At 35.1% G+C, this 13,037-nt stretch overlaps 2 protein-coding genes across 6 annotated transcripts in view; one reads left to right on the top strand and one right to left on the bottom strand.

The window, feature by feature from the left end:
• The window catches only part of LOC116307366 (histamine H2 receptor), a 159,794-nt gene extending 146,968 nt beyond the window's left edge, over positions 1 to 12,826 (bottom strand). The window contains exon 1 of the mRNA XM_089024781.1: positions 12,708 to 12,826. The gene's annotated coding sequence lies outside the window, so the exon portion shown is untranslated. The remainder of the gene's footprint in view (positions 1 to 12,707) is intronic.
• LOC116307365 (histamine H2 receptor) overlaps positions 1 to 13,037 on the top strand; it is a 61,919-nt gene that overhangs the window by 10,591 nt on the left and 38,291 nt on the right. The window lies entirely within an intron of this gene.

Genomic DNA, 13,037 nt, shown 5'->3' on the forward strand with positions numbered 1-13,037 from the left:
TATTTCCAAGCCTACATGACTTGACTGATAATATTTTCTTTCTCTTTGATGACGGCGATTATGATTACGGGAATAAAAGAAGCGAAAATATTTGAATCCAATTAGAGGCAGCAGCATCTTTTTTCTAATATAAGGCATAATTAGAAGAGAAAAATATTAAAAACTGAAGATGGCCTCCTTCAAAACAAGGTTTCATCAAGAAGACCAACTCATAGAGGTAAAAATGCAATTTCCTTTATTTTAACATCATATCAATTATCTGCTCCCTTAATTCCATGGACACTACATATTGTTCAACATCGTTCGAACAGCTAGGGTTGGGGCTTAAAGGCCCCTTCGAGGCCAGGATAATTAAAAAATGTTTTGATTCTATGATAGGCTTCGGAAGTATATTTTCTTCATGGGGGATGGAGAGACAAGAAGTAGAGAAAGACACTATATCAAACGAGAAACTCTACCGCCTTGAATCATTCTCTTTAATGAATTCCATAAAGCTATACCAATGTTAAATGCCCCTCAATCAGTGAAATTTTTAGAAGTTTGTTTTTTAGGTTTATTATTATTATTTTCCAGCTAAATCGAAATTATTGTTTTTAATCGACATTCACTACTTCTACTGACTATAGGAAGTCATTCCAGATACTTTTTCTTACGTCGTAAAACCGGGTAAGTTAGTACAGAAAAATAATTTGTTAGGTAATAAAAGTTAGACTAGACGATTGACATTAGTAGATGAACGTAATCATGCAAAAACCTAGCCTCCTTCGCAGCCGTTCTTAGGGTCGTGGAAATGTTGCGTGACGACCCTAAGAACGGCTGCAAAGGAGGCTAGCAAAAACACGCAGCAAGCAAACCCTTGTACTGTAGTAAATTAAGTTTATATTGAAATAAACAAAAATTATGCCAAAGGTTATCAAATAAAAAACCACTAAATTTTTCTCGCAATATTACTTCTTGCTTAAAAACAATTCTATTTTTAAGCCATAAGAAGAGACGACACATAAATAAGAATACCTTAGAGAGAAAGCTTCGTAAACTTTTCACTTATCGCTTCTGATTGCTTATTTCTTCGTTTGCCGGCCGGGGATTTAAACTCATTATACGTTATCATAAAAGTGTTGTTTTTGATAGATATAACAATTGAAACAGTCGGTAAGGAAAAAATATCTCTGATCATTGACTAAATTTTGACCAAAATATAAACTTGTTTTACCGAAACATAAACTTATCATGAAAAACAAAAAATAATAATGGGGTTGATTCGTTCTCGAAATTTCCCCACAAAGGACTCCAGCATGGATTCCATGGATAAAATTGGTTGGTTATTTTAGTTGCCTAGTAGAATTCGCGGCGGTCTTTAAAACTACGCTACTTACTCACACGAAGTATAAAAGCAACTGACGCGGTCCATTCGCGGTGAACGCTGGTGTTCTCCGTCTCTCTCAATCTCTCCTGAGTTCCTTTGGTTGTTCAGAGGACAACTGAGCCGGTACGAACTAGAATCTTTATCAATGCCCTGGTTATTTAATCGCTTCCTATTCATTGTCTCTCGTTTAGGACTAAAATGAAACAATGGTAGGTACAGCACTTTAGCACTACAGCACTACAGCAGTTGCATAGGGATCAGTACATGATTTAGATATAATTCTAGATCATAAATCGATTAATCTTGAGCATGAACACTATTTATTTCAGTATTCTTAATTATTATCAAACTAGTAGCCGTACAAATACCGCAGGAGAAATTCTAGGTTATTTTTTATAGAAAAAAAAACAGGTTTTTGAAAACTAGCTCAAAGGAAACTCGTAGCACTTGTTTGAAGGCTTCTTTGAAGAAAAAGTAGAATCACAGATCAAGAATATCAACCCGTACTCAGTGCACCCTAAAATGTCTAATAAGATACATGTATATTTCAATGCTTTTGATTCCAAACAAATTCCATTCACTAGTTTTCCTCATTAGTTTTTTCTTTTCTTCTTACTACACTAGTGTTATAGTGGTTCAAGTATGTTTTAGTGCATGTTGATTGAAGATCGAAAATTATTATGATTATTCGAGGACTTACAGGTGATTATGTCTCCGTCTGTTTTCGCAAGAACAACAAGATTAGCACGAAGATGTTAGCAATGAATTCTAAGTCATTCACCTGCAAATATTCTAAACCGGTCGCAAAGAGAAGGGCGAAGGCTTCTAAGCTTCGCGCTAAATTCAAAGTAACTTTCTTCTTAATATTCGCAAATACCAGCTGGGATATCTTTCATTATTACTAAAGCCTTCTTCTCACGCAGGTCATTATTTCAACTGGGTTCTTTCCATTCTTTTATCTCGCTCTATTTTGGGGAGGGGAGGAGAAAAATGTTGTTCTGAGTTTAGAAGTAAATGACAGCAAAAAGTGGCCAAAAGTGCCCACAGACAAAACCACAACATGGTAAAAACAATAACCGCTAAATGAAACAATATTCATACTAAATTGAATTGGGCACTCTATGTAAATTTAAGACTACAAGTACTATTTTGCACTTGAGTTCGTATAACACACGAACATAAACTCTTAGAGCACTTAAAAAGGCTTTTGGAAATAAGAGTCTCCAATTTTAGCCATTTTCATGACATTTCGCGTCTGCTCAAATAACTGCTTTACGTAAACTAACAGCATTTTAGTGGCTTTTTTTTAGAGAACCCTTCTTTTCTGTCGCCAATCTTATTATAAAAGATTGATCACGTGTATAGTACTTCAGTGGCTTTAATTGATTTTAAGACTGAGGAAGATATATATATTATTTTTAACCAGTTGAGTGTCATGACGCACGGAAAAAAAGTTTAGTTTTATTGACGAGGTTAGTAGTTTTATAAATTTAGTAACTATAGTTTAACTGTAACAGAGATCAGCAGAATACAGCTAGCACTTATAGGAGGTTCATTGAAGAGGATCGTTCGCACATCGTGATCCATACTCTGTGCCTTTCCACACTTCACGCAAATCAGGTAATACAATATCGACAACTAAAACTGATATATACAGAGAGTTGTCCATTGTTGGGGAAAAAGACAGGCTACAAATATGCACATATATGTGCAAATAGTATAGAACACACCTAGTATATATCATAGATTTGCCTTAAAAATTTAGTATTCTATAATTGATCAACCAAAGATTGCTGTCGGGGTAAAGAGGATGGTTTGTGGGTGTTGACAGTTGTAGAGGTTACAAGTGATGTATGCCGTTCAGATATGATATGTTTTATAGGATTCTATTTTGTAGTAGGTCAACTGTCCTGTTCGATCGGATAAGACAGGTTTTAATCTAGCAGGTCAACTGTCCTGACCGTTCGAATGAGACAGGTTTTACTGTTGGCCGGATTCTATCTATACTCTAGAAGCTCAGCTGTCTTGATCGATCGTATAAAACAGGTTTAACAGTTGGATTCTATATGTATTCTACAAGCTCAGCTGTCTTGATCGATCGCATAAAACAGGTTTAACAGTTGGATTCTATATGTATTCTACAAGCTCAGCTGTCTTGATCGATCGGATAAAACAGGTTTAACAGTTGGATTCTATATGTATTCTACAAGCTCAGCTGTCTTGATCGATCGGAAAAAACAGGTTTAATAGTTGGATTCTATATGTACTCTAGAAGCTCAGCTGTCTCGATCGATCGCATAAAACAAGTTTAACAGTTGGATTCTATATGTATTCTAGAAGCTCAGCTTTCCTGATCGATCGGAAAAAACAAGTTTAACAGTTGGATTCTATAAGTATTATACAAGCTCAGCTGTCTTGATCGATCGCATTAAACAGGTTTAACAGTTGGATTCTATCTGTGTTCTAGAAGCTCAGCTGTCTTGATCGATCGCATAAAACAGGTTTAACAGTTGGATTCTATCTGTACTCTAGAAGCTCAGCTGTCTTGATCGATCGCATAAAACAGGTTTAACAGTTGGACTCTATATAATCTAGAAGCTCAGCTGTCCTGATCGATCGGAAAAAACAGGTTTAACAGTTGGATTCTATATGTATTCTACAAGCTCAGCTGTCTTGATCGATCGCATAAAACAGGTTTAAGAGTTGGACTCTATATAATCTAGAAGCTCAGCTGTGCTAATCAATCGGATAAAACAGCTTTTAATCGAAGGATCCGCTCAGCTGTCTCGATTAATCGGGTATGAGAGAGTTTACTGAGAGTTTACAAAGATATCACAGCAGATATAGTGACTGCTGTCATAATCGATCGGATAAGAGAGGTTAATTGCTATAGGACTAGCAACATGATCAGCTATCGTCGTGATTGGTCAGACAGGGAAATTGTAATGAGGATTGTTTCTGGAGCAGCCGGCAGTAGCGGTTGTGTTCAAAACATTTTAATATCGTTGATAGGGGATTTCAGTTTCTAATAGTCACGCATACATGATTTCTCAACTCTCCCGGAGGGGGGGGGGGGGGGGTACTCCCCTTATATGGACTATATACCGCGGGGATGATTCGCTGAACAGGGTATGGTTTTTCGAGCTTCTTGTCATAAACAAGTATGCAATTTCACTCAAGTTCTAAGTTCTTCCTGGGTTTCCTGTCATATTCAGGAATTCTGATTTTGTATTGACCAAAGCTGGTTATTATGGTCGTAACAAAACGATACGCGAGATGACATTATAATTGAAACAGGAACTCAGTGCAATGAATTATATCTTTTATCATAAACAGGTTCCACAAATTTGAGCTTTTTATCATAAACAGGGTACCCCTTTCAGAATCCCAACGGAACACCCCTACCCAAATTCTGGCGGAGTACCTCCCCCCCCTCCCCCGGTCAACTCTTCGTAAGGTTAAGTCGTTAGCTCCTGTTGTCGTCGGCCAGATGGAAAAAAAAAACTTGCAGCTGAGATCTTCTAACAATATCGACAACAGCTTGGCAATACTAGCGCTCACTGATGTAAGACTTATTTCATAGGAGCTGCATTAGTCTGGCAGTTGGTTGAACACTGAGAATTCTCAGTTGCTGCGGCAGTCAGGCAGCTGAGAGGATTCTATCACTAGAAGCAGTACTAATACTCTTAACGCTTTTTGGCTTAGTTTAAAATATCCTAGGAGATTTCTGATTATCGAAAATCCGCAGAATTAAGTGATTTTTAGTCAGTGACTTGAGATCAAAAAATAGATGACAAGGCTATGATAAGAGTTCTTGACACGACATGAGCGGCGAGGTAATGAACTAAATCCCTATTTTGTCAAAGACTAAGACGTTATGGTGATCAAGCTGAAAGGAATACTATGAATATGATAGGCTTCCAGAATCAAAAGATCAAATCTGCAGGACTTTTGGATTTAAAATACAAGTTTTTAAAGATTGAATTGATAAAGAATAATAAAACGGATCTTTAAAGTGAGAAGTAATATTTCAAACACGCGAGAGAGTTCTTCCTCCGATTTCCAAACACCGAAAAGTGAGTTGAAAAAACGAGGCGCAGCCGGGTTTTTTTAACTGACTTTGAGGTGTTTGGAAATCGGAGGAAGAACTCTTTCAAGTGTTTGAAATTACTTCTCAAAGTAATGAATATTTCTTGGAGAAAATCAAAGAAAAAGTTTACGAAATTTAATGCAAATTAAGAACACATTTCCAAACCACCGTCACAGTAGTGATTTGCTTTGTTTTCTCCTCATTAAATATTCATGAGTATGAGACAAGTCAGTGCATATTTAGCATTTCAGTAAAATTTGTTTCGGAGTGATTTCCACGATAAGATCAATCACGACCACGTTTTGAGGCTGTTAGTTGAGGTACACCACCCACACATATCCTTAAAACAGCTATGTTGAACTAATTCTAACGTTGATGGTATACTTACCTGACCTCGAACATATAGTACTTAACAACTTAAACATTACATTAAAAAAATATTTCTCACAGGAAAGTGTCGACGTCCAGTGGTACTTGTTTGATTTGCTACAAAGCAGAATCGTTTAGGAACTTGGGCAGTGTAAACGAACGGACGTCCTTGCAAGCCTAACATTTAAGGACCGTGGGTCGCACTTCAATGATAATGGTAGTAAATCAACACTTTCTTAAATAATTGAAACTAAGCATGCATTTTTTTAAGGCCAAAATTTCGTTAACCATGTTCTGAGTAGCTCCTCATATAGATAGAAAAGATTAATGTCATATTGTTAGATTGTATTCGTTTGGAAGTTTGTTTAGTGTTTGTTTGTTTATTTGTAAGGTTTGTTTGATTGATTGTTAGTTAGTTAGTTTGTTTGTTTGTTGTTTGTTTATTTGTAAGGTTTGTTTGATTGATTGTTAGTTAGTTAGTTTGTTTGTTTGTTGTTTGTTTATTTGTAAGGTTTGTTTGATTGATTGTTAGTTAGTTAGTTTGTTTGTTTGTTTGTTTGTTTATTTGTAAGGTTTGTTTGATTGATTGTTAGTTAGTTTGTTTGTTTGTTTGTTGTTTGTTTGTTTATTTGTAAGGTTTGTTTGATTGATTGTTAGTTAGTTTGTTTGTTTGTTTGTTGTTTGTTTATTTGTAAGGTTTGTTTGATTGATTGTTAGTTAGTTAGTTAGTTTGTTTGTTTGTTTGTTTGTTTATTTGTAAGGTTTGTTTGATTGATTGTTAGTTTGTTTGTTTGTTTGTAAAGTTTAATAGTTTGTTTGTCATTGTTGTTTGTTGTTTTTATGTTTGTTTGTTTAGCTATTCGTTAGGTTTGTTCTTTATTTTCATTTTTCGTTTGTTAGGTTTATTTGTTTGTCATGTTCGTTTGTTACTTTTGTCTAATTGTAAGGCTTGTTTGCTTTTTAGCTTTGTTTAATTGTTAGTTATGTTTGTTTATTATGTTTGATTGTTATGGTTTTTTGTTTGTTTGTTTGTTATGTTTGTTTGTTGTTTATTGTTTTTGTTTTTTAATGTCTGTTTATTAGTATAGGAAATCGCACGATCTCGAGTACAATTCGGAGTTAGTGATGTTTTGAAAGTTTTCAAAATTGGACGAGCCTTTAGACGAGTCCAATTTGAGAACTTTCAAAACATCACGAGTATCTATAAATTCCGAATTGTACGAGAAGATTGTGCGATTTTTTGTTTATAATACGCTCAACAAAATTGATCAACTTAATAGCGCAGCGCAACCGTGACGTCATAAAAACGAAGACAAAGGCGAAATTCGGACAAACAAACTTACAAGTTTACTTTCAATAGATAATTTTCACAGCCGATCGCAGTTGATCTTAGCTTACATGGGTTATTATTGTAACTTTAAGTAAAAATAATAAAATCGGTTCGTATAATCTTCGTAGCGGTTAAACAGAATGCTATGTTTGTTCGAATCTTTAAAAGGAATGAAAAGGAATAAAAATGTACTAGAATAGCCAGCAAAGCTTTTCAGTAACCAGGCAAAACCGCCGTGTAGGCAGCAAAAAAGACAAGGAAATGTATTGTCAGAAAAAAATAATATTGGCGGTCCACAAATATTTTGATAACCGTTTCTGAAACATAATAATATTTATATGTAAATCCCAAGTCTTATCAGATATGTCGCTTATATCAGTTTCAACTAAGCATTGTATTTCCCCCTGTACGTAACTAAAAAAAGTATACTTCAGCTTTGAAAGAAAAATTTAAATCGGAAGAAATTTTACCCAAATAATCTTTCCAGTTATTCAGTAAGTTTTGCATTATTTTCTTATCTAGTCTTTTTGTTAATAACATTTCCAAGTCATAACAGTTTTTTTGTTTATGTCTCTCCGGCGTTTGAAGTTTTTGTTTGCATCTTAATATGAAATGGCAGCGTTATGTGGAGCAGTTAAATAAAAGACTAGAAAGCCTGCATGTACATCCAATATTAGTATTTCGAAGGCACTCGACTATAAAGAGTACCTGTCAGTAAAACCTCTGAAAAAAATTTTTTTGCGGGTCTCGAATAAGAAGTTATAAGAGCACCTAGACTGTTCTATATGCCACCAAAAAAAAAAAAAAAAAAAAAAAAGATCTTAGTTTTGATATGAAAACTAGCTTTCTTCCATTAGGATATCAAGCCTAGTTCAACCTCATACCTTAATTATGACACTCTTGAATCGAATGAGAGAACGGAATATATGAATTTATCACTTTAGCAGGTGCACCAAAGTCCACTCATCTTACTGCCTAAGTATTTTGTCTCCTTTTTATGTTTTTCTATATCTATCAATGTAGCTTTATCTATATACCCACATTCATCGTTTTCAAAACCTGTCAAAAAATAACCAATTAAGCCCTTAGGGTGCAGTCAAATATCAAGATCTCGGCCACAGGCTATTTTGTAATTTCAATCGATTGCTCGACTGATATTGACAGACCTGTCTAAACATGAGAATACTTCAGCTTCCATCCAATCGATTCACGATACACACTGTATATCGTTATGTCTACTCACCACATCGCATTGGTTTTCTACGATACATCTATATAGTCTATATAGATATGATGGAACAGCATGATCAGTGACATTAATAAGAAGTCTTCTTCAACAGTCTCGCGCCACTAACGGAAATTGGCCAAGCCGTCTCATTATTTATATATTATCCTGATATGCATGCGTAGAGATGTTTCTTATCATTTCATTTGGCATTTTGTTTGTATAGTCTATTTGGTTGTTGATATGTCATATTATTTCTAAGGGGTTCAAAAGTGGAAATGAAATGTCTCAAGTGCACAAAAGAAGTCTGCATCGATTAGTTGAATCATCTACAAATACAAGTGCCTCCACCTCTGTGAACTTTATGTCAAACATGACAATATTTTTTTATGCATGACACGAAAAATCCGCCTTTTTCGTGTGCATTATACATTTTTCATATAGTTTTCTCTTCGATCCTATGTCCACTCACAAACATTCTTCATTATCAGACAAAATACTTGTATATTCTCCACCTAAAAAGGAAAATGTATAGACTAAGCATGTTAAAAAATATATAAAAAAAGTCTTTTTAATTTGTTTTAGGAAACGTTAAAAACCACTTCACGTCAATTCGATCGTCACTCATTATTTCAAGTTCTGAGGAAGTTCCGGTTCTCTTTCATTCCAAATTAAAAAGCTCCTATTCTCGTGATAAATCAATGATCTAGAGAATGACAATTTCGATTAGCCCTGCTCTTTTATCTTTTCTTGGCTGAATCTTACAGAGGGCGGGCACCACAAACTGAGAAATATCTCAAGAGAATCTGCTCGATTGATATGAATATTCAAGATGCATCTAATATAATGGGCCGGGGTAGACATAGCTTTGTTTGATATCACTCTCAAAAGAAATTGGCACTCACGTTAGACTCTACCAAATGCCAGCATAGCTTGAACCTATTTACAAAACGATAGAATCTCTAATCTGTGATCACAAATACAAATAACGTATTGATCATTACTTAACAAGTTACAGAATTATTAATATATGTCTTAGTTTTGATATACTTTTATTTGTGTTTAGTTGATGCCAGACGACTTTTCCTCTCGACTTTAGTTGGACTAGACTAGTCTAAAGACTGATAAAGAATAAAGAAACAAGCTCACGAACCATAAGTTAAACATACTTGTTATATATATTCTATAACTTAAACAAATAATCGAACAGCAAACAGACTGACCAATTTAACTGTAAAACAGCTAATTCAATTGAAGAGAAAAGAAATATGTTGGCCTAGTTGGAAGAGGAAATCAGTCCTCGGTGACTGGGAGAGCGGAAAGCTTCCTCTAGAGACTATAGACCCACCTGGATTCAATTTACTACTCATTTCAGAGCAAAAAATTATTCTTGTTTGTCCACTTAGTTTCTTTTTCTTTTTTCTTTTTTCTTTTTTTTTTTTTTTTTTTTTAAGTACTGTTTAAAAAACGAGTAGGAGTGTTTTATCAGGTATAAAAGCACGAGGCGTAGCCGAGTGCTTTTATACCTGATAAAACACGATCTACGAGTTTTTTGAACTGCTTAAAACACTCATGAACAATTTATAAGATTTTGGTTCAACTGTAGCCACCATACACGTCACGAACATGGATTTTTATACTTCGGTAGAGATTTGACGTCACGGGCATGCGCAACCAGATTCAATAGAAGCTCCCACACGTTGGATATTGCGTGCCAAGGCAAAGACAGGCACGTTAGTCAAAGATCATTAGGGTTGGCTAAGACCTTGATGAAGCTCTATGTCTTCATCTAAACTTGGATGCATACTTCATCCCTGATGAAGTCATCCTCATAGTATTCGAGTGGTCTTTATATAAAGATCACATGTGTCTTTATATAAAATCACTTGAATACTAATGAAGAGGACTTTATCGGGTATAAAGGTTCATGCACGTGACGTGTATAGTGGCTCCAATTGGACCATAAGCTTATGAATTATTAATGAGTGTTTTAATTCAATTTGAAATTACAAATTAACGTTTTTATAAATATCATATGCTTTGTTTTCTTTCGCTTTTTTTACTGTTTTCTTTCCAATATTTAATGGATTCGTTCTTATTTTGGAATGAACAAGATCTCACCACCTTCCACAAATCGGTTTACTCCTCAAACACAAGTCTGCATAATACAAAATTAAGTAATCTTTTAAACTATCTTGTAGTTTCGAATACAGGTAGTGCGAATGAATGCTTTGCCGTTTGGCCAGTTATGGATGGTGATAAATTAGGGCAAAAAAAAGCAAATTATACTGGATAAAATTAAAGGACACTTATGGAGCTAATAGCTACGTTAAGTATGAATTGGAAAGTAAAGGGCCACATACAAAAGTTTAAGAAAACATGGAATATACATACTAATAAAGGTTTAATCGACACACGCAATAAATAAATTAATATGCCGTTTATACTGTATACCTTGATACTTTTATTCACCTTCCGGCATTGATAACTATAGTTACTACTTATGAATCATACAAGTGCCTGACTATGATATTATATAAATCTTTCAAATTATCATAGATGTGTGAGTTAATGTGATCTATATGACTGCGACTTTCGTTGAAAGAAAAATCCACAGGAGTCTAGTTTACGAAGCAATTCGATAGCTTTTGGTGAGTGTTTAAGCACTTCACAACACCTGTGAATTGTAAACATTGTCGGCTTCTTGAAAAATAATTGCTTTATATATATATATATAAAAGGGGGGGTTCTTCTTGTGGTTTTTAAAGCGTTAGACAGTTAGAAAAAGCCTTAGTGCGCTACACGTAATCATTTACATTGATCAGCAGACTTTCTAAAACAGATGTGTTACTTCGCCGTGAGACACTGACCTCGAAAAATAACAAATTTTCATGCACCAACTAATCGTGTCAGTTAAAGGAGTCAACTAGGTCGTGTTTGTGGCTTGCTTCAATTGTTTCTGCATTACAAGCTAGCAAACAAAACAAAGGCTTTCGTTATCTTTCTCGACAAGAACGAATTTTTTATTGGCACTGGACAATCCCCTACAGTATCACCGCTGTATGAGTAATAGGTAAGGCTAAATTTCAGCTTGGATATCATTGAATCCCGAGGGGGGGGAGGGGGGAGGGGGGACTCCGCCAGGATTTGGGTAGGGGTGTTCCGCTGGGATTCTGAATGGGGTACCCTGTTTATGACAAAAAAACTCAAATTTGTAGACTTATAACAAAAGATATAATTGCACTGAGTTAAGCCCGCGTATTGTCTTTCTTGACGACCATAATAACCAGTTTCGGTCAATACGAAAGTAGAAACCCTGAATATGACAGGAAACTCAGGAAGAACTTGGAACTTAAGTGAAATTGCTTAATGCGTGACATGCAGGTGTCTTTAATTAATCTTTAAATTCTCTATTCTCTTAAAATATTCCTGTAATCACCAATCAAGTGTAAGCGTACAGTTACTTCCGTACTGCCGTGTCATATATACATGATCAAGCTGTTTAACAAACAAATAGGCAAGGAGCCGCGAGTGGACTTGCGTCTATCGCTTGTCAAACAGATTTTTTAAAGCGATAAACCTCAAACTTATCCATAGAAATTCCTAATAGCCCGGAAAAGGCCTTCAAACTTTAGAATATACTTGAATTTTCTCTTCAAAAATCTTAAAACATCGTAGTGACTTAAGAGTCATTTATTTTATTTTCCCAATGGTTTTTGGACATTCAATTATTAAAAGTTTGGTCAACAACGGGGGCGCACGCTACAGCTTCCAAGCATTCTGGCAGGGTTAAAAAACACGAATTTTAGCGGAGCAATGCCGATTTTTGACGCGAAAATATTTCCCTAAGCAATCTATAGCGCGAGTTATTTACTCTTATTGCGGAAACAATCTATATTTATGTCACAGACTTGCTCAGATCAGGAAGTGTTTGAGACTGCTATTTTATTCCAGTAAAACCATTGTAGATCATGCAACGTTTTTCGTCTGAATCGAAACCACTTTTAATAAAGAAATCAGACTTAAGTATATTGCATGCAAAAATTACCGTCCATATCACATCGTAGAGAAGATTTTGAGTGAGACGGTTTTGTCGCAATTCAGTGATTAGCTATATTATGACTTGATACTCTTTAAAATAAAATAGTAAAAATAATAAATCACTTTGATTTAAGTGTCTAGTCGTGCATTAGACTGAATATGAGTTCACATGCATGTGAGCCGGTTTGTCTTGATATTATATACATCGGGAAAATATTATACACCATACAAACGTCTTTGCTGCTTGCTTTAAAATAGAGTAGTGTAATCAAAAAATCATACATACCAATGCCAAATGCTTCGTTGCCTATAGTTGTCGTACACCCCCAGGTACATAACAATCTGTGGTATCGACGGTCATCTTATGCGGCTGTGATCTGCGGTTTCAATACAGAAAAAGCTTTTAATAAGCATGAGCAAACTAACCTTGATGACAATAAATTATTTCCATACTGAAGATAATTAGTTTGAAAAGAAAATGTGGACAGCAAAAGAGCACATGATCTTGAGGAATAAGACAAAAACAACGGTTTAACTGTACATGATTCCCTGGCACGAGGAAACAAAAATCGCAGTTTAATATTTAGAAATACGTTTCGATGCGTTTGCTATATTA

Source organism: Actinia tenebrosa, unplaced genomic scaffold (genome assembly GCF_029948245.1).
Source record: "Actinia tenebrosa isolate PJP-AT-01 unplaced genomic scaffold, QUT_ActTen_1.0 PGA_scaffold0__85_contigs__length_37466705, whole genome shotgun sequence".
Taxonomy (NCBI): domain Eukaryota; kingdom Metazoa; phylum Cnidaria; class Anthozoa; order Actiniaria; family Actiniidae; genus Actinia; species Actinia tenebrosa.